The 27757-nt window shown below is 44.9% G+C and overlaps 1 protein-coding gene across 1 annotated transcript in view; it reads left to right on the top strand.

Annotated features, from left to right (window-relative positions):
• Positions 1-27757, top strand: part of CTBP2 (C-terminal binding protein 2) — a 108203-nt gene that overhangs the window by 18181 nt on the left and 62265 nt on the right. The window lies entirely within an intron of this gene.

Raw genomic sequence — 27757 nt, 5'->3', positions numbered from 1 at the left:
TGCATCACCTCGTTTCATATTGCACTTGCTGAGAAAGTGCAGTTTTATTGAACATTAGGATTGAATTCTTAACTGACAAATCAATTTTAGTAGTAAGTTAAAATGCCTGGTATTAATGAACAAATGCAACCATTAATCAGGGTTACAGTAGATTAACAGTTGTCAGCATTTATGCTAATAGTACTTACATACAGTGGACTTTCCAATTGCACTCCTCACTTCCATCTTTTTCTAAACACGTGCAGCAGCTCTGCTTTACACTTGGCGTTGTTTTCTCCATTTCGTGGCTCATCTTTGGTGGTTTGGACCTGGCCAACGTGCACAGCAGCGACCCAGTGTTGTGTACAACTTTTTTGCACGCTCAGTTTCACGTCAAAAGAGATGGAATGGGGTGGGTTCGTTTGTTCTACTGCTTGATTGTTTAATTTGAGCTGGTGTGCAGTGAAACCAAGACAAATGGAGTGTATTCACTGGAACTATTTAACAATCTCTGGCAGCTCCAGAAATCAGCATACGGTTAAACGAGTTTGGGAGGATGTAAAAGAAACTGCCTTCAGGATTCCCTTACCAAATTCATTTTGCTTTTATCCCAGTCTTTTATCCCAGTAAGGAGTTTTAAGCCGGCAAAGCAGAATTGTTGTTCAAAACCAGGCGGAATAGAAAAACACCTTAAACCTTCATGGGTCTTTGGAGCATTTTCCTCCATCCATTTTGTTGGGATATGTTGCAGTTTGAAGCTGGGATTTCCTAAAATCTTTTTAGCACACGGTCTTCAATTAGCTGATTACTATAGATTACAGGCGTACCTTGGATACCTCATCAAGCTGTCTAATAGCTGGATCGTATTGATTGTCCTTCAATTAATCACGTCCCGTATTTTCATTTATCAAAACCAAAATACGTGCAATTAACTCTGAAGTGATGTAGCTCACCGTAAAGTGGTTTTGCTGCCGCTGCAGAGGTAGCTGGAAATGCAAGTTGGAATTCAATTAATGGTGTAGTGTCCGTCACAGAACGTTAAGAACCTACAAGTGAATGATGGTTGAGGGGAATCTTTTGGGATGGCAGGTGCTGGTGTTTGTGTGTGCTTTCTTTCCATCCTGGAGACTTCCATTCTCCTTTTTGAACAATGCCATTCAGTCTCTTTGAGAAGGTACAAGAAGTGCCCCTGGTTTATTGCAGGTGGGGAAGGAGGATGAGGGGGGAGCAGGATGGGGAATGGCGGATTTATTTATTTGCATCTCAACGTGCGAGTTTATAAACAGACTGTACTGAGTGACATTGTTTTGCTTTAAGAGCAACTTCATTAATTTGAATGTAATCTCTCCTTCCCCTGACGTTTGTATTGAAATTGGCTCAATGCACTTAATTCCGTGACAGACTGAATTGGGATAAATAATATACAATATCCCTGAACCAGCTTGCTTCAATTGGCATGATATTTATGAGCAGTGAGTTTCTGAATTGCTCATCATGGCTGAGACTTTAAGCTGCAATTTTATTCATAAACACAACTGTGTGTAAACAGGGAGAGCGTGGAGTATTTGTGTATGGGGCCATTCATCCTTCCAACTAAAATGGACATATTCTGTAAATGTAGGCTGTTTTTTTTAGTGTGTTGACTGTAATTAATGAGGAACTCATGGTTGTTTTTTTTTTTTTTTTTTTTCCATTGAAACCCTATGGCGAGGAATTTTGTTTCTGGAGCAGAGAAGTTACCTGGGTTATCTCAGGACCTGTCACTGATCCTTTGATAGCTCACAGGGCCCAATGTGGTGCTTGAATTATCTCCTGTTATTTTTTGACAGCAGGGATAAACGGAAATCTAGAGTTTCCAATGTGATTCATTCAAATAATGGAACACGATAAAAACTAAAAAATACTCTTTTCTTTGAGTTGTTTTGCTTGATCCCCTCCGAGAGCAGTTCTGCTTTGTCAGTAGTGCTGTTTCACCACCACTTCAGATTCCCTGCCTTCGGCACTTTGTTATCAGACATTAATATCTGCAACAGCAACCAATTATCTTGTAATTTTAACAAAGGCGTTGGAAAAGAGAAAGTGCTTGTTGGTTAGATGGCCATAAATACACGGATCACAAGAAAGAGCATTTACTTTTATTATGCAAAATAATGACTATGTAACTGTTAATAGAATTTACTTCATAGGATGACAATTTGTACTTCTGCATGTCTATGGGAGAGCTTTCCTACCAGGCTGTTTTGACAGCTCTCTGTAATAATACAGGAGAGTGATGTGTCTAACGAAGTCTCCAAGAAAAATACCTGGTTTGCATTTCAGGACTTGTCACTCAGTGTGCTTTGCAGTAGCAGATAGCATGGGGAGATGCCTTCCTTTCCTCGGTCTGCCATCGCAGCCCCTAAAGAAGGCTCTGTGGGCAGTGCTCCCAGCGAGCAGTCTCCACACTGGGGAGAACATTTGTTTTGCCAAGGCTGATGCTGGGTTGGCTTTAGACCACAGGATGTGTGGGAGCGCATTATTGTGCTCCCTGCTTTCAGTAATAACGCCATTCCTGCAAGCATGGCCGTCTTGAAGTGCCACATTCTGTGAGTTCTGTGGTAGCCATGTGGACTGAGAGGGCTTTAATGCTTTTTTGGGGGAGGAGAACATCTTCAGAGCTGGTTCAGCACGGGCAGGAGATGGTGAGATCTCACTTGGTTGAATATCAGTATGATAGAAGGTGCGTCAGTAAAAGAAGTGATCCACGCACATGTGAAATGGTGACGGTCGGATAAACTTCAATAAATGAGATGTAAGTTGGTTTGGATTTCCACGAGAAAGCAAAACCACTCAGAAGCAGAGAGGCACACTGGGTGCAGCTGGTGGTGGTTCTCTGGTACCTGCGGCACTGCAGCCGTGGTCCTCCATCCATCTCTGCATGCCAAGGTGGTGTGAGCTGCTGGCTGTGCACCTGCGGGTGCTGGTGGGGCACACACAGCCCTTGTGCAGCTCACCTCAAGATGCTGGACTACTTTCAGGCATTTGGCTGTGCGTTAATTAGTGCCATTAACTCCCAGGCCTGACTGTGGGAATTGTTTGTGGGGAGAGGAGATGGGTTGTGCAGAGTGGGAGCCTCCCCCCACCCTGATGGAGAGCATCAGGTGTTCACTGCCCAGCCAGCACCCATCTGGTTGGTGGGGGCAGCTTTGTTTGGGCAGTAATCCATTAGTAATTAATTAATTAACATCTGTAGAGGCTGTGATGAGTCCCTCCTGGCACCAAATTCACCCTGGTACCAATGGGCATCTCGCTGCATCTTCGTACTGGTCTCACAGAGCAGCAGAGTTAAAGTGTGAAGTTTCTCTTTGTTGTTGTTTGTCTCTTCCTTTTTCTAAGCAAGCTTTTCTTCTCGGCTAATCCTCAGAAGCAGCCCAAGAAATGACATTTATGCATATTTCATAATGTGATTTCTGTAGGCATACGGAGCAAACAAATCAATTTCTCAGCAGCACGCTGTTTAAAAGAAACAGCAACAACCTGTGGGATAAGTTGCAGAAGCTGTTAAAATTAATTATAAATGGCAGAAGATATAACATTTTGGGGGAAAAGTGCTAATGTGTGAAGAATAATAAACATTCAGTAGATGAAAAGGAACTTTCTGTCATCTGATTATTTAAACTCCACATATTTATAAATATCGTAGCGCGTTAAAACAATGTACCGCTCGCTACCAGCAGCACATTATCATTTTATTCTGGAATTGCAAACAGCCTCGTCTGCCGTCTCACGTTGGCTTGCTCCTTGCTGTGCAGCTTCCCTGTAGGTTTGTTATGACTCACTAAGCACTCCGAGGAGTGTTCTCTTTTCTATTCTGGGTGCTCAGACCTTAGGAAGCCGTGACCTTTCCTTTGTGGCCATTCAGAAGCATCTTAACTTCATCCTCTAGGGATGGTCAGAAGGAAATCCTGATGTTGTTGCTCCCGTCACATCTCAGGTCCTCGGTTGCATGCGTTATTCTGGATTTCCAACCAGCTGCACTGGTTCCTGTGGTGGTGACAGTGGCCATTGCTTCCCGTTGCAGGGACTGTTGTCTGATGGTGGCTGTTGAAGGACCAAGAAAATGGAAGATCTGCTGAAGTGAGCGTTGGGTAGATTATGCCAAATCTCTCAGAACTGTTGTAGATATATGAGTGTTTGTTGGGGTGCCATTATTTCCCTTCTGCGTTTTTACATCAGCAGAAATGATGTAGTAGATATGGTCAGGCTAAAGTACCTTAATTTTGTTGGATAGCTGGTAGAAATAGACTCAAAAAAATCCTTTTGTTTTGTTTTTTTTTTTTAGTGCTACAGGATGAACTTTCCTCAAGCTGCCTCTCCAGTGGAGAAGTCAGATAATAGCCAGAGAAATATTCTCAAAGGAGAAATAAATAGTTAATTTTCAGCTCGCTTTGCCCAAACGAAGGGGAAACACGCTGCAGTGAGGCAGCTCCTGCTTGAGACATCTCCTCCTCATGGGCTTGGAAGCCTGGAAGTACTCTAGGGCTGCAGTTCAGTTTGCTGGAGGGTTTGGTTTGAGTGGATTTGGGTTGTGCAGTTGGCTGTGATGGCACTGGGCAGGATCCCCACCATGCCCATCTGCCTTCCCGTGGCTTTGGCAGCTTCGCAGCTTCTCCATGTGACCCTTCCACAACCGAGCCTTTCATTTTTTCCTTTCTCCTGAAGGTGCTGACCTGATAACGCAGTGTCAGAACCACTTTGTTCTCATCACCCCTGTGCCCATCCAATGTGATGTGACACCATGTCACTAACATATGTCACGCTGCGTTGCCGCCTTCTCACTCTTCCCCAGCTTGCCGGAGGCCGCGTTGCCTGATGGGGAGCGAGGAGCTCCCGTCTGTGGGTCTGCACCACATCACCAGGTCTTCTAAGTGCCACCATGAAGCTTGGCGTGTCCCCACGGGACCTTGGGGGTGGCAGCTGGAGCACATTATGGGACCCTGGTGGAGTTGGCAGGGTCGGGCATCCTCTCTGTGACCCGGTCGGGGTGGTGAGGCTTTATCCCGTGCCAAAAAGATGCAGGGGCCATTTGGGCTGAAAGGCAGTTAGATCCAGGTCACTGAGTTTGGGGCGGCTGTGTTTTCTGACAAAGTCTAAAAATGCAGATTCGCAGCAACCTATGTTAATGGATTCTGACTGCTTGTGTTTCGCACTGAATAATGGCCGGAATTATCAGCGATGGTGACTTATGAGATGTGATTGAATATCATCCTTTTCCTCGAAATTAAATTGATAAAATGATGTAATATCACGTTATTTTTATTAGCGTGCTTGGGTACAAAAGTCTCCGTGGAGCTGAAGGTTTTCTTACAATAAAACAAAAATACTACAATGATGAGAACGCTCAATAAATTTTAAAAATGTGGTATCACATTTTAAATGCGATTTTGTGCATATGGCGAGCGAATGCAATACCTCTTTACCCTCAGGCCGCCCACTTTCGTACACTAAAATATTCTATTTAAATGCAGATTTTGATTTGCTGTCTGGCGTGGCGTTCAAGTAGAATAGACAGGAGAAAAGGAAGATGGTCCGTGCACCTTAATTTAATTACATGTTTCTTTTGGCATGCAAAGGTGCCAGCAGGAGTTGTTAGTTATAAAGGCACGTGTGTTTAATAACGAACAGTGTGAGGTCAGTTTTCTAAAATGTATAAAATTAAATGCTGGAAAGAGAGTCTGCTGTGGTCTTACGGAGTGAACGTGGTGTAGGGTGGTACAAAGGTGGGCTTCTTCCCATAGCCTGCTTGGGCTAGGAAGGCTATGTTTGGCCAAGATCCTGTCCAGTTATCTGGTCTGTGTGTGGATCTGCCTGCTGTGGTGCTGGGAGTGCTGCGAGGTGCTCGGGGTGAGGATGGAGGGGCTCTCTCTTAACACCATCTGGGTTGATGAGCAGTGGATTTTTGACATGGAAACCAAAATGGTTTATATGCACCTTAGAGGTCAGCTTCAAGGGGTAGATGTTACAACAGCAAAATGCTTCGAGTGCCAACAAAGTGCTTTTGCTATTTGATTTTCTAAAAGCCAGGGACGTTGTGTTTGATTTTAGTACTCTTTATCTTTGTTTGTATGTCATCCAAGTTAAAGCCTATTTCCAGAACTCAAAGTATATTTGAATTTCAGTGCCCTGGAGCAAATAGTTTGAGTGGTATCAGAGATTATCAGATTTAATTCATTTATTTTAAATGTAAATTGATTTGAAACCACTGGGAGCTGTTAAATTGTGTGGCCGTTGGCCTTGGTGCTTTGCAGTGTGTTCTCTCTGCTAGTGTCCACTTCCACCAGCTCCTTCTCCCATCCTTTGGCCAGGCTGCTTTGTTCATCTGGTCTCAAAAGAACTGAATTTTGATGTTGGGTGTTTCTTAGTGTGTCGGCCTTGGGTGTCCACTGGCACTGGAGATACTGCCTGTTCCTCTAACAAGCAGTCACAAATTTTGGCTTTGGTGTCAATGCATCATGGCCACGCTGTATCCTCTTTGAGACTGAATTTCCCCCTGTCCACCCCTATTTCTCTCCCTTGTTTGTAACATTCTAATAATGTCATCACTTCATGTATTAATAGGAGAGCCTCATTAGCATTGGTAACAATGATTATTCACACGGTCCCGCCATAGGAGTGGACTCAGGCTCTGTACGTCTCCATGCTCTGCCTCCCATCACTTTGGTGCAAAATACATGTTTTCAGGGGCTGCATGATTCACCATCAACAATTTACAGTTTCCTGTAAATAGAACTTCAGGACTGTGCCAAATAATGCCAAAAGCATATTTTTAAGCCTATGTATAAAATTATTTGATCTCTAAGAGTATAATGTTTGCCAATTTTTCTCTCAGGCAGATAGATATTAAAATCATATTATGCACGGTATGCAGTAGTAAAATTGAAGTCACAATGGAAAGCAGTACTATAATTTTTTTTTCTTTAATTTTTGTCTCAAAGAATGTGTCTTTCTGAAAAGGTTATTTGTCTAATACGCTGGAGACCAGTTTGCAGAATTAGATCAGAGATATCCCTATGAAATGTGCTGCAGAGAGAAAGAAAAGCCACAGAGACGCTCAGGGCTCTGAACCCATCTTGGTTTCCCACACAGTTTGAAACTCCTGATTTCTCAATGGCTGTGAGTGTGAGGACAGCTGATGGGATGAATTACAGGGCAATTGGATGTGCAGGTACCACTCCTGCATTTTGAAGCCTCATGAAGGATGCTCAGTAGATTGAACATCTCTTCCTTATGCTCACCAATAGGAAGTAGCATGGGATAAGCTAACAGCAACCACTGTTAGCCCACATGCAGATGGTGGTGATGGAACATGGGCTGGGCCATGTGGATGTTTGTCTTCTGCAGGGTAAAAAAAAGAAAAGAATCTATTTAAATAGGGACTTCAAAATTAAAAGCATTTAGAAATGCCCTACCATTAAAATAAATTTTGATAGGTAGGTTATAAACAGCTGATTTAAAGCATACAGGAGAGTGTTCATGACATCATCTTGAGTGCTTAGCTTGGAATTCCTCAATTTCAGACTGATCTATTTGGCTGTTTTCTTTTCTTTTTTTCCAAAAGATGGAGGGAGGAGGAGGAAAATCAGTGGAATTGGTTTACATACTGCTTTAACTACTCTCACAATAGTGAAAAGCTCTCATCAAGTATGTATCAGATTATTTTATTATGCCAACATTAATATTGGAAGCACACACGTAATCTGGAGTCAGCAGGTTCATACACTACTATCTCATTAAATTTTCAGGCAAAAGCTGCAAAAATTAATTGGAGGCATGTAATAGTTTAGAATGTGAGCAGGCTTATGGTAATATAAATTACATGAGGAGAAGACAGTTTTATATACTGAGAGAGGGAAAACTGGTTTACTTTAATGAGAAGAGATAGAAATGTGGAGCTATTTTTTCATTACAGATGCACTCTAAACTGTTTGGACTTACTTGATGAATAGAGTTAATTCTCTGCTACAGTTCCAATAATTCATGTTGCACAGTTTAATGACTTCTAGATAAAAACAGGATTGAAATGTTAATTTCTGTGAAGAAATTGGAGCACTCTCATACATCAAGCTTTTTTTCTATTAAACTACTAGTTAATTTCACTAAACAAGTCTCTCAGAGATATTTCATGCTACATAGATTTTGGTGTTTCTCACCTGCTTTATTTTACTTCATTACCCATGAGCATTGGCTACTACCATGAAGTGCCACTGAGATGTAGAAAAATTTCTGTTGTACTTAGTCTACTATTATAATAATTATTTTTTCTACAATACACATAGCAGCGGTTGGGCCTTTGTATGTCTTTTCCAGTATCTATAAGCTGATACTGGCAGGTGTTTCTGTTTGTTTCTGGTTTGATTTGATGCTGTACCGCTCATCGCTGCTTGGCTTGGCATTACCAGGCATTGCTTAGGTGCTTGTTTCTTTCATAAAGCTGCATTCCATATTTGAAGTTGTACAGATCTGCAGTTTTGTATTTGCAATATTCTGCATCATATTTGTGTGGGGATGGCTGGGCCAGCATTGTACTTTCTCACTTGGTATAAAGTAACTTGGTTTTGCCTACTGCATCTTGGTTGATAGGGCAAGAGGGAATGGCCTCAAGCCTGGCTCCATAGGAGATTCAGATAGGGTATTAGAAGAAACTTCTCTGAAAGAGTGGTGAGGCACCAACACAGACTGCTTAGGGAGGAGTAACTGTCCCTGGGGGTGTTCAAGAACCATGGAGATGTGGCACCGAGGGAGATGGTTTAGTAAGCAGTGTTGGTGGTAGATGGACGGTTGGACTTGATGGACTTAGATGTCTTTTCCAACTGTAATGATTCTGTGATTCTGTGGGATTGCAGGGCTTGCGTTGCTTGAGGTACCCCAACACCTCCCACCAGATCAGATTGCCCAGGATCCTATCCATGGCCTTGAGCACCTCTCTCTGAGCAGCAGTGCCAGGGCCTCACTGCCCTTAGTACAGGGAATTTCTCCCTGAGATCTGATCTGAATCTCCTCTCTTTTAGACTTAAATCCATTACCCCTTGTCCTGTAACTACATTCACGGATGAAGAGTCACTCCCCGTCTTTCCTGTATGCCTGTTTAGGTACTGAAAGGCTGCAACGTGGCTTCCTTGGATCCGTTCCTTCTCCAGGCTGAGCAACCCTAGCTCTCTCATGCTTTTTTCATAGAAGAGGTGCTCCAGCCCTCTGGTCAGCCTTGTGGCCTCCTTTGGACCCACACCAGCAGCCCCATGTCTTGTTATCCCATTCTGCTGTGCTGATACAAGCTGGGTATGCACCGCACATTGAGGACCTCCTTCCTGCTCTTCAAACCAGAGAGTTCCTCCTTGTTGTTGTTGTTTTTTGTTTTTTTTTTTTTCACAATTTCCTCCCATATGGTCGATGATGGGAAATGGCAAGTGCTGGAGCTTTTGACAGTTTTGCCTGAAGGCAGAGCAATTTTCTGCCCAGTGACATCGGCTCAGCAAACTCGGGGCCTAAAAGCCAAGGCGGCTGCTCTGGGGCCTCTGGGTGGCTGTCGGGGCCAGACGTGCTGGCCTGGCTTTCTCGTACGGTGCCTCGAGTTGTTTGTCCTGTAAGGCACTTTTGTAAATGGACATTGTGCTGTATTGTGTGGCTTTGCTATTTGACATTGGATTAAACAGAGTGTCGCGTGCGCGAGGTGTACGGTATGATTATTTTAACCCATTTTCCTTTCTAGTGTGGAAAATCTGCTTGAAATAGGACTTGCTAAAGTCATTGTACCATATACAAAGGGGTTATTAAAATGCACTCTGGAAATAGGATTAGAAGAGACACTTTGGCTTTGAGGCCTTCTCCAGCCGAAAGAAGGCCTCGTGGCCAAAATGTCTCCTTTAATCTCATTTTCTGTTTTCTGGTAGGAATTTTATTAACTCTTCCCCCCCTCCCTCATGCCCCCTGTCTTGCTGCCTGCATGCTTGTAGCACACCAGTTGTCTTCCATCTCCCAACTGGAGGTCTGGGAGAGGAAGGAATGATTTACCCTCGTGGTAGGGGCAGTGCCTTTTATTTCTAGTCCAAAAAACCCCACACCCAGACAGTTTCTAGCAGTGATTTGTGGCTATTTGCAGTATTTTCCATTCTCTCAGGATGTGCCACTTTTCTTTCCCAGGGAGGAGTCATTGTGCTCGTGCTTTCATTTTTATTGAAACACTTGGAAATCCTAATTATTCCATGTGAGATGCTATGTTCTGTGTCTCTGAAGGTAATTTGCTAGTGGGCACCTGTAACAATGTGTATGTCTCTGTACATCTATACTGCTATGTATTAGTCAGAAATGCAAAAACTATGTGATATTCTGAAAACTTAATGTGCAGAACGTTTCCTATAATTGATAATTGGAATTTTCTGGATAATGTAATAATACTGAACTGGTATCTAATTGCTTTACAGTCGCCTTCTGCCATGTTGGTTCTTCGACAAAGCTTAACATGTAAAAATTTGTGCCCCACATTAGGAAAAGGAACCCAAATCTTGCTGTAATTCTTAATTACAGCTAATTACTGTATTTCTTAATTACAGTGTTAATTTTTAACAATTTAGCAAAACAAACTAGGCAGTCCAGAGACAACCTATCTACAAGAAGCAGTCATGCTGTTTTTCATGTTTCCTTGTTTTGAGGGAATCCTGAATGCATTCGATTTAATTTCCGTAATTGGGAAGGACAGAATACTTTGGCCATGATTGCAATGGGAAAATTCTAGGGAAAAAAATAATCATCTGTTTCACAAGTGGGAAGGATCTGCATGGGGTTTGCAGGCTGGCGGGGGAGGAGAGGCTCTGAGAACCAAAAAGCAGGGAAACATTTGCAGATGGTGAACCTGCGACATCTCCTGTAGGTTACTCACCAGGTTGAGTAATAACATTTTGTATCTGGAAAACTTGCCAGCGACCAGATCTTAGATGTGAAAACTGTTTGAGTGTTTACAGGGAGAGCCTCAAAATCATTTCCATCAGGACCATTTGCCACACTTGCACCTGAGTGCTAACATGGGCATCCAGCAGTGGCATTTGGGCTTCCTTGTGAGATGTGTGCTCAGCAATGTCATTCAGATGTCAGCAAGGAAAGTCACACAGCCCTGTTCCCCGGAGCGTGGGGACTCACGCTGACATGGTGATTCATTCTAGAAGGATTTTTTTTTTTCCCCAATCAAAAGTCAACGTTCAAAAAACCCTGAGATGTTGGCTCAGAATGCCATGCTCAGAAAGGACACGAGCGGTCAGCCTGAAGCCCTGTAACAAAAGGTTAATTTTTCTCCCCTGACGTATTGCTGACTAAGTCAAACCCCGACCACGAGTCCGTTTGCTGTTCTGTGCGTTTCCAGCGACTGCTTCAGACATCCGTGATATCAGTTTTGTGTCTCTTGGCAACAGATTGGTTCTGGCACCCTGAGGACAGGGTGAGCTGGCATTCTTGAACTGCCAAGAGACACAAAGCAGATATGCGGGCTGCTCAGTGTCTTTCTGAAAATGCTTTAAAACACATTTTGGTGCAATATCGTGTCTTTTGGGAGAATGATCTTTTGTGTGTGTGTGGTTTTGTTGTTGCTGAGGCCGTCCTCCCCAGTGCCCACTCCTCACTTCGTTTGCAGCATGGCCGCTCCCGCTGCCCTTTGCGGATGGCCGCGTCCTGCTGGCCCGCTGCTCACCCAGGGGCGATGCTCCCTCGTGGAGCTGCATGCGTTCCCTTTTCCCTCTGTGCAGACAGGGAGAGCTGCTGGAAGCATGAGATGAAAGCATTTCTTTCTTTCTTCCACACCCACCTTAGAAAGAGGTGGCAGTCCAGTGCTTTGTTGATGTGTTTTTCCCTGAAAAGAAATAAATATATATATAAGGAGATGTTTTCTTTAAATCCCAGAACTGATGTCTATGAGATGATCTTGGCAGAGTCTTCAGTGCCTTATGTGTGTAGCCAGGACAAGCCATTTACAATAATTTATAATGCACAGCCCAGCCAAAAATCTGTTGTCGTTCAATCACCGAAATAAATAATTGTCATCCTACCTAGCTCAGAAATCACCGTTTTCTTATCCCAAATCATAGAGTCATTAAGGCTGGAAAAGATCTCTAAGGTCCCCAGCCCACCCCCACCATGCCTACTGCCCACATCCCTCAGTGCCACATCCACATGCCACATCCACACGGCTCTGAACATCTCCAAGGATGGGGATCACACCACTCCCTGAGCAGCTGTGCCAATCCAGTTATCCAGTTTAACTGTCCAGACTTGTAGTGCTGGTATTTGACAAATAAATAAGTAACAATCCCATTTTCTTTTTCTCCATGATATCAATGCTTTTGCAGGTCTGAACTTTTGCAGAGAGGACAGAAAAAAAAAAAAAAGGGAAACTACAGAAAAAAATGTTGCTTCTCAAGCTCAGATGTACTAAAAGATACACTGCAACCTGCTTGAGATGGAAGGGGCACAGGAAAGAGGACAGCTAAAAGGCAAAAATATGTGAAATGTTGATGTTTTGAATGTGGTGTCCATGTACTTGTGGAAACTGGGCAGCAGAGCTGAGCCAGCAGCGAGGCAGAGGCTGTGGTGCTGTGCTGGTGGGCAGCTTTGCTTGGAGGGTCTTCCCCCATCCCAGTCTAGTCTCAGCAGATGTGGGCATTAGCAATGTCTCCATTCCTCCTGTGTTAACTTGCAGGTTGAGTGCCCTGAGTACTGAGTTAATTTACATTTTCCACTTTTTGTTACATTTGCAAACCACAGAGTCTGATGGTTGTCTTCCAATTCTGTCTTCCACTGAGAACACGTGGGAAGAGCTCAGCAAGCAGCTTGCTCTCTCTGCACCTCGAGATGCTGGCCAGTGGATGCCCTTGTGCTTTATTCCTCTCCATTATATCATGTGCTGAAGACTATTTATTTACACGTGTATGTAGCCTGTGGTAATTTCAAGGAGCCAGATTTGTAAAAGTACGTACACTTAAATGGTGATGGAACCCTTAAAAAAATCTATTTAAAATCAATTGTGTGCGTGAAGAAGTCAACAAACAAAAGGGCAGAGACAGGCATATCAGCTTTAATTTAGTACTGGATTTCCTTTGACAGGAGCCATTTAGATAGAGGGCAAAAAATTATCTCACTGAAAAAGGCAATGATTGATCACATGTTGGTAACTGAATCAAGTCTGCAAAAAAGAGAGGCGATTAAGGGACAAAGAGGAATTATCATATTACAATGTTGCTGCCTGTCAGGCCTCCCTTGTGTTGTGCATTCATGTGTCACGTTGTGACATTCGATCAGCCTTAACTCCCTGGGACAAAGGGATGGTAGTTAAAAATCTTTAAGTGCTGCTCAGAATTCTGCTGGAAGTGTAAATCTGTGGTCTGAGCGCTGGTGGGGATCTTCGTGCCCACGAGGAGGGATGGGATGTGCGGGGCCTGGCTGGCAGCTCACAGCAGATCTCACAGCAGTGTGTTTCTGGCACCCGCTCCTTGTGGCTTTGCTGGCCAACGCTGGGCTGCTCTAAAGGCAAAAAGCATTCATAGAACTTCCTAAAAAATGGGCAGAGTCGTTAATGTATTTGCTGCCGCTAAAAGCTGTAACTGATGACCAGATGATCTTTAAAGGTTCCTTCCAACTCAAACAGTTCCATGATTCTATAACTCCGTGGTCATTCCTGACTATGGGAGGGGCTGCCAGTGTGCCCTTCCATCTCCAGCACACAGCCACTGCTCCCCATGCAACAAATCTGTTTGTATTTTTTTAATCATACATCAGCAGAGCAGTGGATCTAAAGCAACCTGGCTGCACTGAGGCAGGTGGGTCTGCATGAAGAGCACGCCAGAGCTGAAGCTGAGCAGATGAGGACCACAGGGGCAGATGAAAGTCAGCACTGACAAATGCATGGGAAGGAAAGGTCTGGGCTCCCCATGCTCATTGCTGGCTTTTCAATGAACTGAAACCACTTGGGAAAAAGACCTGAGGGTCACTGCGGACAGCTCAATGAAGACATCTGCTCAGTGTGCAGGCGCAGTCACAAAAGATCAAACAAGATGTTAGGCCATCTGAAGAATGGGTGAGAAAATACCGAAAATATTATAATGCTCTTACGTCCACAGCATCCTGATCTGGATATTGTGCTAAGTCGGGCACGGGAAACCCCCTGAGCTTTGAGAGGCAGGAGGCTGAAATGGCAAAGGAATAAAATAACTTCTGTGTAAGGAGAATTGGAAAGATTGGGAGCATTTAGAAAGATCATGTGAGTAAGAGGATTCATCCGAGAGGTTTTATAAACTAATGCTTGACATATTTAACCTTTCTCCAAATACGAGAGCAAGGAAAAATCCAATAAAACCAGAAGCGTGCATTTAGCAAGGTCATGTTTTTAGTGCAGCACTTGCAGAAATGCCCAAGTTGGTGCTGGTCCTGGCTGCAGTGACCTGCTGATGCCATCGGATGTGGCATTTCGATATCTCACTGCCAGTGAGCCCATTTCAGTCCATTTGACACCTTCTGACAGTGAGTACTCAAAGTGCTTTTTTACCATTTCAGAAATAGGCTCCATCACAACATGTTCCCCCTGCTGCCACTGTCTTCCTGGGAAACCAAAATGTTCTTGAGTCAAGTTCGGTTTGCCTCACTTTTTCACAGGACTTCACTCAGTCGTGTTTTCACCAAATTCACTGTTGCCGCTTGATCTGGAGAAATATTTGGTACTATTCAGCCTTGATGCAGGTGATAGGAATCCTTGTGTGGTCAGATGGGTTGGGATTGGTGTTGGGGTTGGTGTTAAGTTTAGCATTGGGCTTGGGGTTAGGGTTAGCATTAGGGTTGGGATTAGTGTTGGGATTAGGGTTGGTGTTGAAGTTAGGGTTAAGATTAGTGTTGGGGTAAGGGCTGGTGTTAAGGTTAGCATTCAGGTTAGCACTGAGGTTAGCCCTGGAGTTAGGGGTAGGGTTAGATGGTGTGTGTGTTCCAGGCAATACGGGGTGTTCTTGCACCTTTATTTGGGGAGCACATCGCTCACACATCCCTCATCCTCACTCTTCTTCCTTTTCACTCAAAGAGAGTTCCTGAACCAGGAGAGATGATTAATGCACAGAGACTGAAAAGTGTTGTTGGCTTTTTAGAATTTCAGTTCCTCAGAAATATGGGCTGGCTGCCATGAGAGAAGGTACTGTGGGAGTTTATCGGAATACAAAATGCTGGAAAGAGTCAAATTTTACATTTTAATTTGTCCAGCGTTTTTCAAATCAGGATACTAAATGGATATATTTAAAACAGTGTTACCTCGGGAAAAATATTTATTTGACAGGGTCACTGTGAGTTCACTAGTACAATTCTGGGACAGCATAATATGGTCTGAAGTGAAGACGGAGAGAACATCTGCTGGGTTTAAAGCCCTGTAAAGCCGTTCCAAATCCAAGCGTGGCCGCTGCTGTCCTGTGCAGCTGTGGTCTGAGGTGGCTTCCTATGCAGGCACGCCTTCGGTAGCTGCGTTTTGCTGAGGTATTTTAGAAATAACTCTTTTCTTTAATGTTTTTTTAATCGTTGCAGAGATGTAAGCAGAGCCCTGGTGCTGCTCTTTTGGTGTGACCCTGGTCCGTCAGCACAGCGAGATGTGGTCTGGGAGTCACTGAGGAGAGGGCAGGTGCTGATGCGATGGCTGTATAATCACATCAGAGAACTAAATCAGTAAAAGATTAATCTAATAAATATAAAACCTGTAGAAGCAGAGCTCTGTGATACGCTGGAGGGCTTCATTTGGGGGATTGATGGTGGAGCACGGGTTTGGGCTGGGATTACCCTAGGTGGGTTATGGCACGTGGCCCAGGTATGTGTGTTCCGTCCTCACCATGGTCTGATCAGGTGATGCATGCCTGGCCAGAAGGGTCCCATCCTGTTTGGTGCTAACTGCCTGCTTGTTAGCTTTTGCCACTACCACACTCTTGGGGCATGGCAACAAAACTGTGCTGCTCACACAGCTCTTCCTCGGGCACACTGTAATTAATATTAAGCCCGTATTGCTGCACAATTCACACTGTATTTTTCAAAGCTTATGCACTACGCACACTTCTTTGCTAAGGATTGAGGGTGCAGAATGTGATGACTGGCCAACAGCAATAGGTTTGCTTGGAGACAAACAATCCCTGGTACCCTGCAGCTGATGGCTTTGTGTGCTGCTCCTTCCAGAGCACTGCTTATCCTTGGGAACAGGCTGGCAGTGCAGGGAGCTGTGCTGTGCAGGGAGCCAAGCAGCAGAGCCCAGGCTGGATTTCAATGCCAAACCCGATGCTTTGTGCTCAGGAGCTGAATGCTGCCGGCTCGGTAAGCAGGTTAATGCTTGCTGGACTCTGGCTTGGTCAAACAGAATTCCAGTTTGCTCTGAGCTGCCCCCAAATGGTGCCTCTTGCGGTTTTCCTCCTGGAGCTTTGGGTGCACATCCTCTGCATGAAGTGTCACAGTTGACTGGAGCTGTGTGCTTACAAAGTGAGAGAGCTCCATGTGACAAGAGACAAATACGTTGATGTCAAGGCATCTAGCACAGGAGGGTTCCCATGTAGAATGTCCTCTGGATAGAGGTTTGTTGGATGCTTCATCTTTGTCTTTTTAGAATTTTTTTACATTTCCATCCTGTAATCTGTGGACCCATGCAGTCAGGCTTACAGAAGCTTTTGGAAGTGAGTTATTTCCAAAAATGAGAGTCAGCGGGTGGCTGGAGGCAGGTCTGTGCTGCCTCGGTCAGTGGGCTTGGCTCACGTTTCCAACGTTAAGGCTCACTCAGTTCTCAGAGAAAGAATTTGTAAAGAAGGAAATAAAGAACCAGGAATGGATGGGAATGAGGCAGAGGGAGAGAGGATGCTGCTTGCTACTTGCTCCTGTCTCATGGTGGGGATGGCTCTTCCAGTTGCTCATCAACCTTGAAGATGCTACGATGTGTTTGGAAGAGCAGGAAGGCACGCAGCTGTCCTTTGTGCTGTCTGTAGTTGCATTTTGGTTCCTCAGTCATCACTGTTTTCCAGTGATGGGTGTAAAAAAAAAAAAAAAAACAACAAAACAACAGTTGTATTTGTGGGGATGCAGAGGTGTTGTGTTTGAATGTACCTTTTGTTGTAGTCATCTTAAAGACATCTATTAAATATCAATGCATTCAGTTCTAAAACATGCTGAAATGAAGGCTACAGGAATGTGACCACAGAAATTCAGCTGGTGTCCTCTTTCAGAGCTGCTGAGCCTGGGACCCGTGTTAAGCAGACCAAGGGGGAAGGTAGTAAAGGTTAAGGTCTGTGAAGACAGAAGAAACCAACCACAGAAGTGTTGGCACAGAAGGGAAGCCTGCAACACTGCGTGGGTGAGGTAGCTTTAAAATGCCCCATTGCTTTGGTCAGTGTTGGTGTGGTCCAGAAGACCTGGAACATCATGAGCTGCTGTGTTTATGGATATGGTTGGTGTCCATAGCTCCTGGTGCTCAGCTTTTGGTCTTCCTGGGATTCCTGTTAATTCCAGGTGAAGTGTAGATGTGCAGCCCAGCCCTAGAAGTAATTCATGTGCATGCAGTGTGTCTCAGGCTTGTCTGCTCCTGCACATTCATAGCCAGGGGTAGAAAATCCCCACCAGTTTTGGCCTGGGGAATGTTTTTTAGAGAAATCTCTGAAGCTTTCTAACCACTCTGCCCCTTTGTTCTCAAGTCGCTATCTTCTATCATGAGAGCTTTGGTGTGTGGATAACTATTGGGGAAACTCCTCGAGGCTGCTGAGCAGGAATCTGCTTTAATGACAGAGATGTGTCCAATTTTTAAGCAAAACAGCCTGTAAACTGTGCCATCAGCTAACAAGTACAGGATCCCTGCTGTGTCCTGTGTGGGATCCTGTGGTATTTTTATTTCCAGGGTGATACCCTTCTGGTAGCATGTGGAGCTACAGCTGGGCCGCCAAGGAGCATCCTGCTTTGGGAAGATGAACAGAGAATATGTTCCTCAGAATTGCCATGCCTAATTAGCCTTGAGTTCTGGTATTAGGAGATGTTAATGAGCTGGAGCACATAAACTAACCACAGGAAAAAGAAATCCTTGTAACGGCTACACCAGTGGTAAAGGAGGGGTGCTGCATGGGGTTGGAGGAGCAGGCAGGACGTGGCCATGGCCACAGTGACCTGCTCCCAACGAAGCACTGCTTGGTGTCCACACTGAGGAGCGGCCATTTGCTGTGGAGTGATGTAATTAGCACAGAGATAGGTGGTTTTTTACTTTGGGTGCAAGTGAACGCTCCATCTAATATTGCATATAACTTCAATTACGCATTGCCTGCTTGTATTTGTATGTTGTGCTCCATTTCACTTTGGTTGTTTTCTTTTTTTTTTTTCCTTTTCACAATGAAAATAAAGTAAAAAGTTTAGATGCAAGGAGAAGATCTAATCCTTTTGTAATTCTGTATCAAAATTCAGAGAGGTCAGAGAAGTTCATTCTTCCTGCTTCATTTTGGCCCACTTAGCATCTTTTGTTAGAGGCAGGTGGGCAAGTTGCACTTCCATTCTCTCTCCTTTCCACATGCCTCCATCATGACACTGCTTTTCCATACCAACCAGGTGCTTCGTTTGTGGCTAAGCTGAGGTGTGGCAATGTGGAAAAAAAAAATTCTGTTTTGTTTCTTCTCATCACTTTGAAACTGCTTAAAACAAACAAAACAACAACAACAACAGCAACAAAACAGCTTGCCAGGCTCTTCAGTGAATTGGTTGTATTGAAGAGGGAGGTTGGAGAGGAGCCAGCGTAGAACCCCTGGGTAGGCAAGGGAAGGGCTAATGTAGAATCACAGAATCGTTTCTGTTAGAGGAGACCTTTAAAGGCCCTCTGGTCCAACCCCCTGCAGTACACAGGGGCACCCATCAGTGCTCAGAGCCCATCCTCTGGCCATGGGGGTCTGCAGGGACAGGCACCACTACCCCCCTGGGCAGCTCATGCAGTGTCTCATCACTCTTCTTGTAATCAACTTTTCTGTCCAGTGTAAATTCCTTTCTTTTAGAGGCAAGGAACAGCTGGAGTGGGGAGAATCAGTGAGGTGTGGATGTAAATGGGAGATGTTTGCTACAAGGCCAGGGAGGATTGGTGCGTGCTGCTCACTCAGCTGTAGCCACGATGGCACAGGAACTATAAGCTTGCTGTCTGTCAGCACAGATTCACTGCTGGACATCAGAGAAGGAGGACATATAAATATATATATATATAATATTTGTCTGTGGATAAATGATTCTCTGATTCTATGAAATGTAAAAATTTAAGTCCTTCCAAAGAATAAAAAGAAGAGAAAAAAGGCATGGGAGAAAATATTACAGTATGTTCATTCTTTTAAAAATATCTGGCATCTTTGGGGATGAAGAACTGTGTTGGTCAAAGTACCACAGAGCCCACATGTAATAGTCAAAGAAACCGCTCGTTTTCTGACATCCCATAATCTTGAGCTCTGGAAGCATAGTATCAGCTATTCCCCAGCCCATGTATTGCAACCAGCTTTTTAAGTAATGGGCCAAATAATGATTGCAGATGTTATAATTGACATTTTTCTTAAGGATTTACAGTTCGATTTGCAAAATAATGAGTTCTGCAGAGCTCTGTGGTACAATACCAGAGGAACTCACTTTGTGTAGCCACAAGTGAATGGAAACTTCTGAGCCCAAGGGGTGCAGGGCAAACCCTGGAGTCTCAGCCATGGGATTATTGTAACCTGACAGGCACGAAAGGAGCTGAAACATCAGCATGGACTCACACTATGACACAGGGGTGCTGGGAGGAACCTGCTTGGTTCCCAGTGATGCCTTGGGGTGGTTGGTGTGGTGAAACGTCTCAGTGGGAGCACAGAAGAGCTGCTCCCAAAAATGGCGACAGAAGGGCAGGAGAGGAGCGCATCCCTTTGTTGAAGGGGAGTGATTTTCATGCTCCTGTCCATGCAGGGATGACTTGAGGATGGGGACCACTCGGGAAACCATCTAGGCTTCTTCCAGCAGCAAATAAGAAAGGAAGGTCCTCACAATCCCGAATACCCAATCTGTCCTCACAGGGGGACACGTGAGTCCTGAGAGCTTTGGAAAACCTCTTGGATGATTGTGCTCCTGCCATGGGGAGAACAGCGGTGCCCGTCTCTTCCCAAAGGGTCAGAATGGGGCTGGGTGCAAGCGGGTGCGTTTCCTTGTTGCTGCAGCTCCTGCCATGCTGGGCAAGGCTGGCGTAAATTCCTCGCTCTGCTTTGTCTGTTTAGGTTTTCAGCTCAGGAGCTTGGCACAACATGGCTCTGATCTCAGTGGCAGATGCCAGATGCTGCCAGAATACAAAGAAATAATGAAAGTAACCCAAAATGTGTAAGTCAGGAATAGGTGTGATGGGGGTGCCTCTTTCCATACCACATCCACTCTGTTTCCAGCTTCTCTTTTCTCCCCCTCTGTTCTTCTTCCAGCTGCGTTCCCTTTGTCTTTATGTTCTGCCTCCTGCCACCTTCCTGCCAGGTGCTGGTGGGAGAACATGGTAGAAGAATCCTACAGCTCTGGTGACCGCGATCTCTTTCTGTTTTGCTTCTGCACAGAAATTTCCTGGCACCATTAAAAAAAAACACAGAAAAACCCTCGGCACCATTAGTGCCCTCCTGGCAGCTTATGTTTCTTCCAGGGAAATTCGGAGCCATTCTTCTTTCTGTCTCTAAACACAAAGCCAAGCGCCGGTGTCACTGCAGAAGTGCTAACCGCAGTCAGAGCCTCTTTGAGAAATGCTGAATTGCTTTAGTCCTGTATTGTGAGTCGCTAATTTTATTTCCTCTTACCACTATGTACAGTTTCTATAGTTGTGGAGATCAGTGGAGCTTTGTAAGTGCAGCCAAAAGTGTTTTAAATAGTCGTTCTGCAGCACAGCAGTGCCATCAATCTCCCATGCCATTATTCCATCTAGAAAGTTGGGTTTGATATCCATTTTCAGATTTAAAGCAAAATTAGTGGCACGCCACTACATCCCGTAAGGCACAGAATGGGAACTTCCTGAAGGTTTATGTGAGCATAATGGTGTTACCTGTTGATTTGGGATATTTCTGAGCAAATCAAGAGCTGCTGGCAGCCAAATGGTTTCTGGAGAGGTCTTTCATCCTTAACTGGTATTATTTTATTGTTTCATTTCCACGGCTACTCTGTAGTCGGGCTCAAATAATGATTAGATCTTTTTAATTGGAGTCTCGTAAGCTTCAATTACCAGCTTGCCCAGAAATACTTTGTTTTTTGGCTCATGTATATACGTATATATGTATCTATATAGGGGAATAAAAAAAAAAAAAACGTGGAAAATAATAGCGGAATGTAAGTCTGCGGCATATTGAATTAATTTCCTGTTCCACTTCTGCATCAGCTAACCAGACAAATAACCAATTTGTTAAGGGCTCTGCTACTTCCTCCCATCACTTGCTCACAATGCACTCCTTACATTTTATTTCCTGGTTTTTCCATTTCAGTTCCTCGAGTCCCCCTGGGCCCCTGGTGCGGCTGCCATCCCTGCTCACCCCACTACCAGCACCCAGCCCGAGGATGCTGCTGTGTCTCGTTAGTGCCCACTCTTTCCTCATTGGTGGCTGCTGCTCCAAGCAGGTTCCCAGTTTATTGACTTGTTTTGGTCACATCTGGGAGCGCAGAGATGGGAATATTGCCATGGCATGGAGGAGGGAGCGGGGCTGCCAGTGTCGGTTGTCTGCAGCAGCAGTGGGATGAAGCAGTCCTAGCAGGCAGCTTTTAGTGATTTCCTCTCCCATCACACGATGGGTTTGTTCAGAGGCTGGCACTGCACCGTGTAGCTCAGTGCCATACGACATTCTGTGCCGCTCAGTGCATTTTGTGGGTTTATGTTTATGTTTAGGAAATCGATGCTGAAGGAGAAAAGCACTTTGTTGGATGCTGTGCTAGGGACATTTTTCCGGAGGAACAGACAGTGGGAGAAAAAACACCCAGCAGCTCTGCATTTATAGGCACGCTGCCTCAGCTGCCAAACTGTCCCTTGTAAATGCACAGACCTATAGGAAAATCAAGATGTGCAATTGGGGACTTCTCGAGTAGAAGTTATAGTGGGCTTTCCGAGTGCTCTGATGGGTAGGGATGGAAGTGCATCAATTCAATCACAGTATTGTGTAGTGCATGATAAATATTTGATGAGTACAGCCCATCATTTAGTTAATACACAGAACGGGGCGCATTCTGCTCTCGGATGCAGCGCACACATTTCTGACTGTGCCTATTGCATGAGTCCAGTCCTGTGCAGGGGGACAGAGTTTGGTCCAAATGCTGCGAGGTCTGCATGTAAAACATTGGAGCATCACATAAGGAGGCTGTGGGTTATCAGCACAGCAGTGGGTTAGTGCAGAGACTGCTGAGACCCAGTAGCGTTTCTGGTTTGACCATAAAAACACTTTGGCCTAAGGCTGGATTTTGATAAATACCATGAATTAGACTATTTTGTTTCTGGTGATACAGGGTTATGTGTGTTTCAAAACACAGTGCAGCCTCAGCTGTCCAAGTGAAAGGAGGACAGTGCTGTTGTGTAGGCTGAGCTGTTGCACACACAACTGCTTAAAGAAGCACTGGATTTTCTAACAGAATATTCATGAATGGGAGTTATTTATGGATTCCAGGAGTTTTTGCAGATGTTTGCTCTGCACCATGCATGCATTTCTGTTGGGAACAGAACTCAAGCTAGCAGATTCTGAGCAAAAGGTCAGCGAGGAGCAGTGGATAGAAACCCACGGTGCTGAGGGGGGACAGCATCGTCTGAAGCAACTTTATAGAGGAGCTAGTGAAACAAGAAGTTTTACATCCTTTTATTTCATTTTATTTTATTTCTATTTTCATGTTTAATGCTTTGTGGGGAAGCCAGAGAGGCACTGGGCAACTGGGAGGAACCGTGTGAAAATGTGTTCTTTACTGAGAGAGTGGTGAGGTGCTGAACAGCCGCACAGAGAGGCGGTGGATGCCCCATCCCTGGAGGTGTTTAGGACCAGGTTAGATGAAGCCCTGAGCAGCCTGGTCTAGTACCAGATCTGGGGATTGGTGACTCTGCCTGTGGCAGGGGGTTGGAACTTGATGATCCTCCGGGATGTTTTTGGGGTGATGTCTGGTACGGAACTGCTGGGTTCTGTGAGTTATGGGATAATCGTTCCCTGTCAGGTGCTGTGAGAATGGAGCTTACTTGACGAGAGCTCGTTTGATGGAAGTAGGGCCCCTAATTCAAACTTGGGCATGTTTTCAGAGCCATAGACATGCATACAATAAAATCCAGAGAGAACAATTTGCATAGAAAAGCCAGGAAACAGCTGGGCGTGCAGACAGCTGAGATTTTAGGGGTGGTTTTGGGGAGGATAGGGGCACAGTCGAGCAATAGAATTTTAAATACAGACTTCTTTGGAGGAATCTGTTTAATACTATAGATGTGGGAATAATTTGTCAAAACATAGCTGTGTGGTCACTCCTGAGACCAGATAGTTTTACCTAACGTTAATATCAAGGTGGTTGTTCTTTGTAATTAGCAGCTGACAGTAATGGTGAGAGACACTTTCGTGCCTGTTTATATCTGTATATTTGTTCTTACTTTAAATTCTTTCCCATACAAAATTCAACACTGTCCATGTCAATAAAATCATTTTGAAAGCCAATTAGATTAAAAATCAAGTCCCTCATTGAGCTTCCCATTGGCACGTGAGACCTTCCTTACAGAATTAAGGTTTGTGTCGGCAGCAGAAACTCACAGGATTGCTCGGCCTCTCGCTGGCCGCTCCATTGACCTTGTGAGACTGGTGACCAACACCAGGCCTGGAAAAAGGATCTCAGAGGCATTTTTCTGCACGAGCATGACTGTGGTTTAGCTCCATGTGGCATTACTGGCCTAGAGGGAGGTGAGGATTGCTGTGTGGTATGGCTCTGTGAGCATTGGCTGAACCGTTCCCAAACCCAACCCATTGGGATCTGCACTGGGAGCGTCTCCAGTTGGGCTTTGTTGGCTTTATGCAGAATAAAATCCCTCTGTTACTGTTGTATTCATGCATGTGCCACACTTAGTGCTGCAGCTTACTGAGCACATGGATCAGTCCCAAGACTTCAGCCCGCTCAGCTCCAAGGACACCATGGCTCCAGATGGTTTGGGTTGATAATATGGTGAAGGTGTATTAGGGCTGTTTGGCATCCTTGCAACCTCTTGCATCTCTTTTAGCAAATAAGTCAGTGCAAAGTCTCTGAAGAAAATAAGCGAGGCTGCGATTCTGGAAATAAGTTGCTGTGCCTCCCATTGTTACCCCCCTTTGTTGTTTTTATTTAAAAGAAGAATCACTCTTTTTACAGATTTATTGCCCCAGCCTGGCTTAAAAGAGAAGGGGACAGAACAATCAGCAGTGATTTATTTCTTTAATGCATTTTAAATAAGTAGACCCCCAAGAATGAAGCAATGGTGCATAATTACACTGCGCCGGTCGCAGAACTCGGGCTGTGCCTGCCGCCAGCTCTTAATTTAACACCTGGCCAGCCTGACTGAGTGCGCTGCTGGGGCCGGGAGCAAAGGCTGTTCTCTGGTGGCAGTTCCTCTCCTTGTGAGCAGGGTCAGCTCGTCTCAGTGCCCCGTTCCTGCTTGGCACTGCTTCAGGAGCATCTGGAGCTCCCACGTCTGCCCGCTGCCCCCCATCCCGTGCTCGGCCCCGAGGCCCACGTTGCCGTCTCCTCGATCAAAGCGAGCAGAATCAGTTTGAATGTTACATTTCCCCTGCACGGACCTCCTGATGATTTCTGTGTTTTTTACATATGCGTTTTCCTGTTTTTGTTTAGCTTCTTCAGCTTTATCACTTCCCCGCTGCTGACTAAAGGAGCTGCACTACAGGGGAAAGTGTGACTAACTCACTGCCTGCCTGGGGGAAAGAGTGAGACTGGTTCTGCACATGCTGCTGATAAATGCACAGAGTAAATAGAATTGAAAAGTGGAGAAAAACAGCTTTTTTTCCTACACTCTCTTTTTTTTTATACCAATGTTAGTCACTTCTTCCAGCAAACACAGGTTAAAGCAACTTCTATCACATAAGATTTCCTGCAGAAGCAGCAATACCAGCCTCAAACGTGTGCTTCCTTCTGAGATACTTCACTGTAAGTTGAGAGGAAGACCAAAAAATGTTCTCCATCCCACTTTGTTTTGTAGCACGTCTTGTAGGTGTGGTGGTGCCATGTAAGAGAATCGTAGGATGGCCTGGGTTGAAAAGGACCACAATGATCATTTGGTTCCAACCCCCTGCTATGTGCAGGGTCACCAACCAGCAACCCAGGCTGCCCAGAGCCACATCCAGCCTGGCCTTGAATGCCAGCAGGGATGGGCATCCACAGCCTCCTTGGGCAACCTGTTCCAATGTGAAAACCTGGCCCTGGTCCTGGGGCCACATCATCTCTTCATGGAGTGTCTCCGCAGAGCCGTTCTCGTATTTTTCCTCTGAGCATCCCAGCGTGGCTTTGGGAGGAAGGGGAAATCTATTTGTGTGTAAATACAGCGCCGTGATGTTTATTTAGTGTCTTTGTTTACTTTGAAAGTTAGTCCCATGCTAATGAATTTATAAAACCTACATTATCCATAAAACTGTCACAGGAACAAAATTTAGTAATAACTCAGGTAATGTATTTAAACCACCAGTGAGTTTGCTCTATCCTTGAGTTGATAAATTGTACGGCTTCATTTGCTAGGAATCAGCAATTTTATGTGGCAATTAATTTTAATGGCAACGGGGAGCCAAAAGACTACATTTTTTTTTCCCCTCGCTTTTCTGCACGTTGATGGGAATATCCTGGTGGTTAACATTCAGACTGCGGAACGAGGAAGCAATGTGTGCATAGTGCTTGCTCTGCACAGTGCTGGCTGAGCCCTGCTGTGGGTGTCTGGGCACAAGGCATGTCCGAGCAGCAGCCCCTGATGTCTGTCCCCAGGATGTGTGTGCAGGAACTTGCTGCTTCTTGCTTTGAGTTGTGTACATCGCTGTCAAAAGCCATGAACTCAGGGCAGGGGCTGGGAGGCGAGCGCTGCTGAAGTGTTTTGGTGCCAATTTTACCGTCTTGGTGTCTGATACCCAACTGTGGAAAGGTCCCGATGTCCGCTGGGCTGCCGGCCTGTAGTTGTGTGAGATCCCATCTGGGAAGCTCCTGCTGCTCCATCTGCATCTCCTCATTCCCATCAGTGATACCGATGGGTTCCCAGCAGCATGCAGAGCCCAGTGTAGTTCCCCTAATGCTGAGATATGTGTTGTTGCAATAAAAACCAACAAGGGTGGTAATTTTAAGGGGATTTATTTACAATGTGGTCAGGTAACATTCATGTCCTGGTTTTTGCCCTCTGTGAAGAGCAAGCAGAGCTGTGGGGAGGATTTTGGTGTAAGTGACCTTAGAGCCACCGTTGGTGGCCTATCGGTACACTTTGGACATCATCTGTATTAGAACTTTGTCAGTTCCCAGAGAGGACAGTGGCCCCAAAATGAGGTTGGTTGAAGTTATGAGCAAGGTTGTGAACCTGGCGGAAATTTCATTTTGTCCAATATTTATTCTGCTATTTGGGGTTGCACAGAGTTACCCATCTGTAAAATGAGGTCACAACCAGAAAAGAAAGTTTGGGAGCTGCTGCTTCAGAGCCTGGGTTGAAATTAATTATTTGTATACCTTGGAGGGTTGCACTGGTTTTTAAACAAGACAGCTGGGTTAGAAAAACAGTCTGAATTCATTGTGAAATACGTTGTGTGATGGCCAGCTTTTGAACCTTGCACTCCCTCTGTGCTCTACCAACCAGAAACTCCAAATTGGCTGCTTAAAATTGGCCGTGTGGTCACCCAGATATTTCATTGTGTTATTGCAGAAATCGCAGCACTCCAGATGCCATGGGGCTGGGGAGCAGCTCATTGTAGCCATGTTTGGAAAAGCTGGTCTGGTTTTGTCACTTGCATGGTAGCCACAGATACTCAGGCAGCAGAAGTGCTGGTGTAGAAAGGAGGGCTGGCAAAAAAAAAAACAGCTCAAGGGCATTTAAGTGAAGGAAATTTTAGAATCACCAAGGTTGGAAAAGATCTCCAAGATCATCCAATCCAATCCAACCATCCACTTACTGCTTACCAATATTTCCCCACTAAACCATGTCCTTTAAAAGCCCAGGGACCGTGGATTTGGATGTGAAAAACGCAACGCAAAGTGTCAGCTTTGTGGCTTCAAAGAAGAATATTCTCTTAATGTCTCAGAATGCTTGTAAAATCTCACCCTTGAAAACTAAAAAGTATATTCCTCCAAGGGGGGGTTGGAACGATGCAGTCTTTGAGCTCCCTTCCAATGTAAGCCTTTCTATGATTCCATGAAGCATCAAATCAAAATACCAACAATTCCCAATTTACAAAGAAAATTATACATCTACAGCAGTATAACTGTGTTTTCATGGACAAAAACAACCGACCAAACTTACAGATGCAATGAAATCCCTGATAGAGCAGCAGTGCCAGGTGCCAACCCATGCCTTTCCCAGGCATTCCTCTGCAGGGCTCCTTACCCGCTGCCTCTTCTCCCTGCTGGTAAACTCTGATCTCCCCACTGACCTCTTTGCTGTTCTGGTTTGGTATCTATGGAGGATCACTTCTGAAGTGTATGTTTATGATCATAAAAACGAGTCATTTATGTATTCTGTTGAGTTGTGAAGTGCTGACTCTGCACATTCATTGTTTTTTTTTCTTTTTCTTTTTTTCCTTGTTGTTACTTC

The sequence above is a fragment of the Meleagris gallopavo genome, chromosome 8 (assembly GCF_905368555.1).
Source record: "Meleagris gallopavo chromosome 8, MGAL_WU_HG_1.1, whole genome shotgun sequence".
Taxonomy (NCBI): domain Eukaryota; kingdom Metazoa; phylum Chordata; class Aves; order Galliformes; family Phasianidae; genus Meleagris; species Meleagris gallopavo.
The sequence above is the reverse complement of the archived record's forward strand: the minus strand, read 5'-3'. Positions and strand labels throughout refer to the sequence as shown.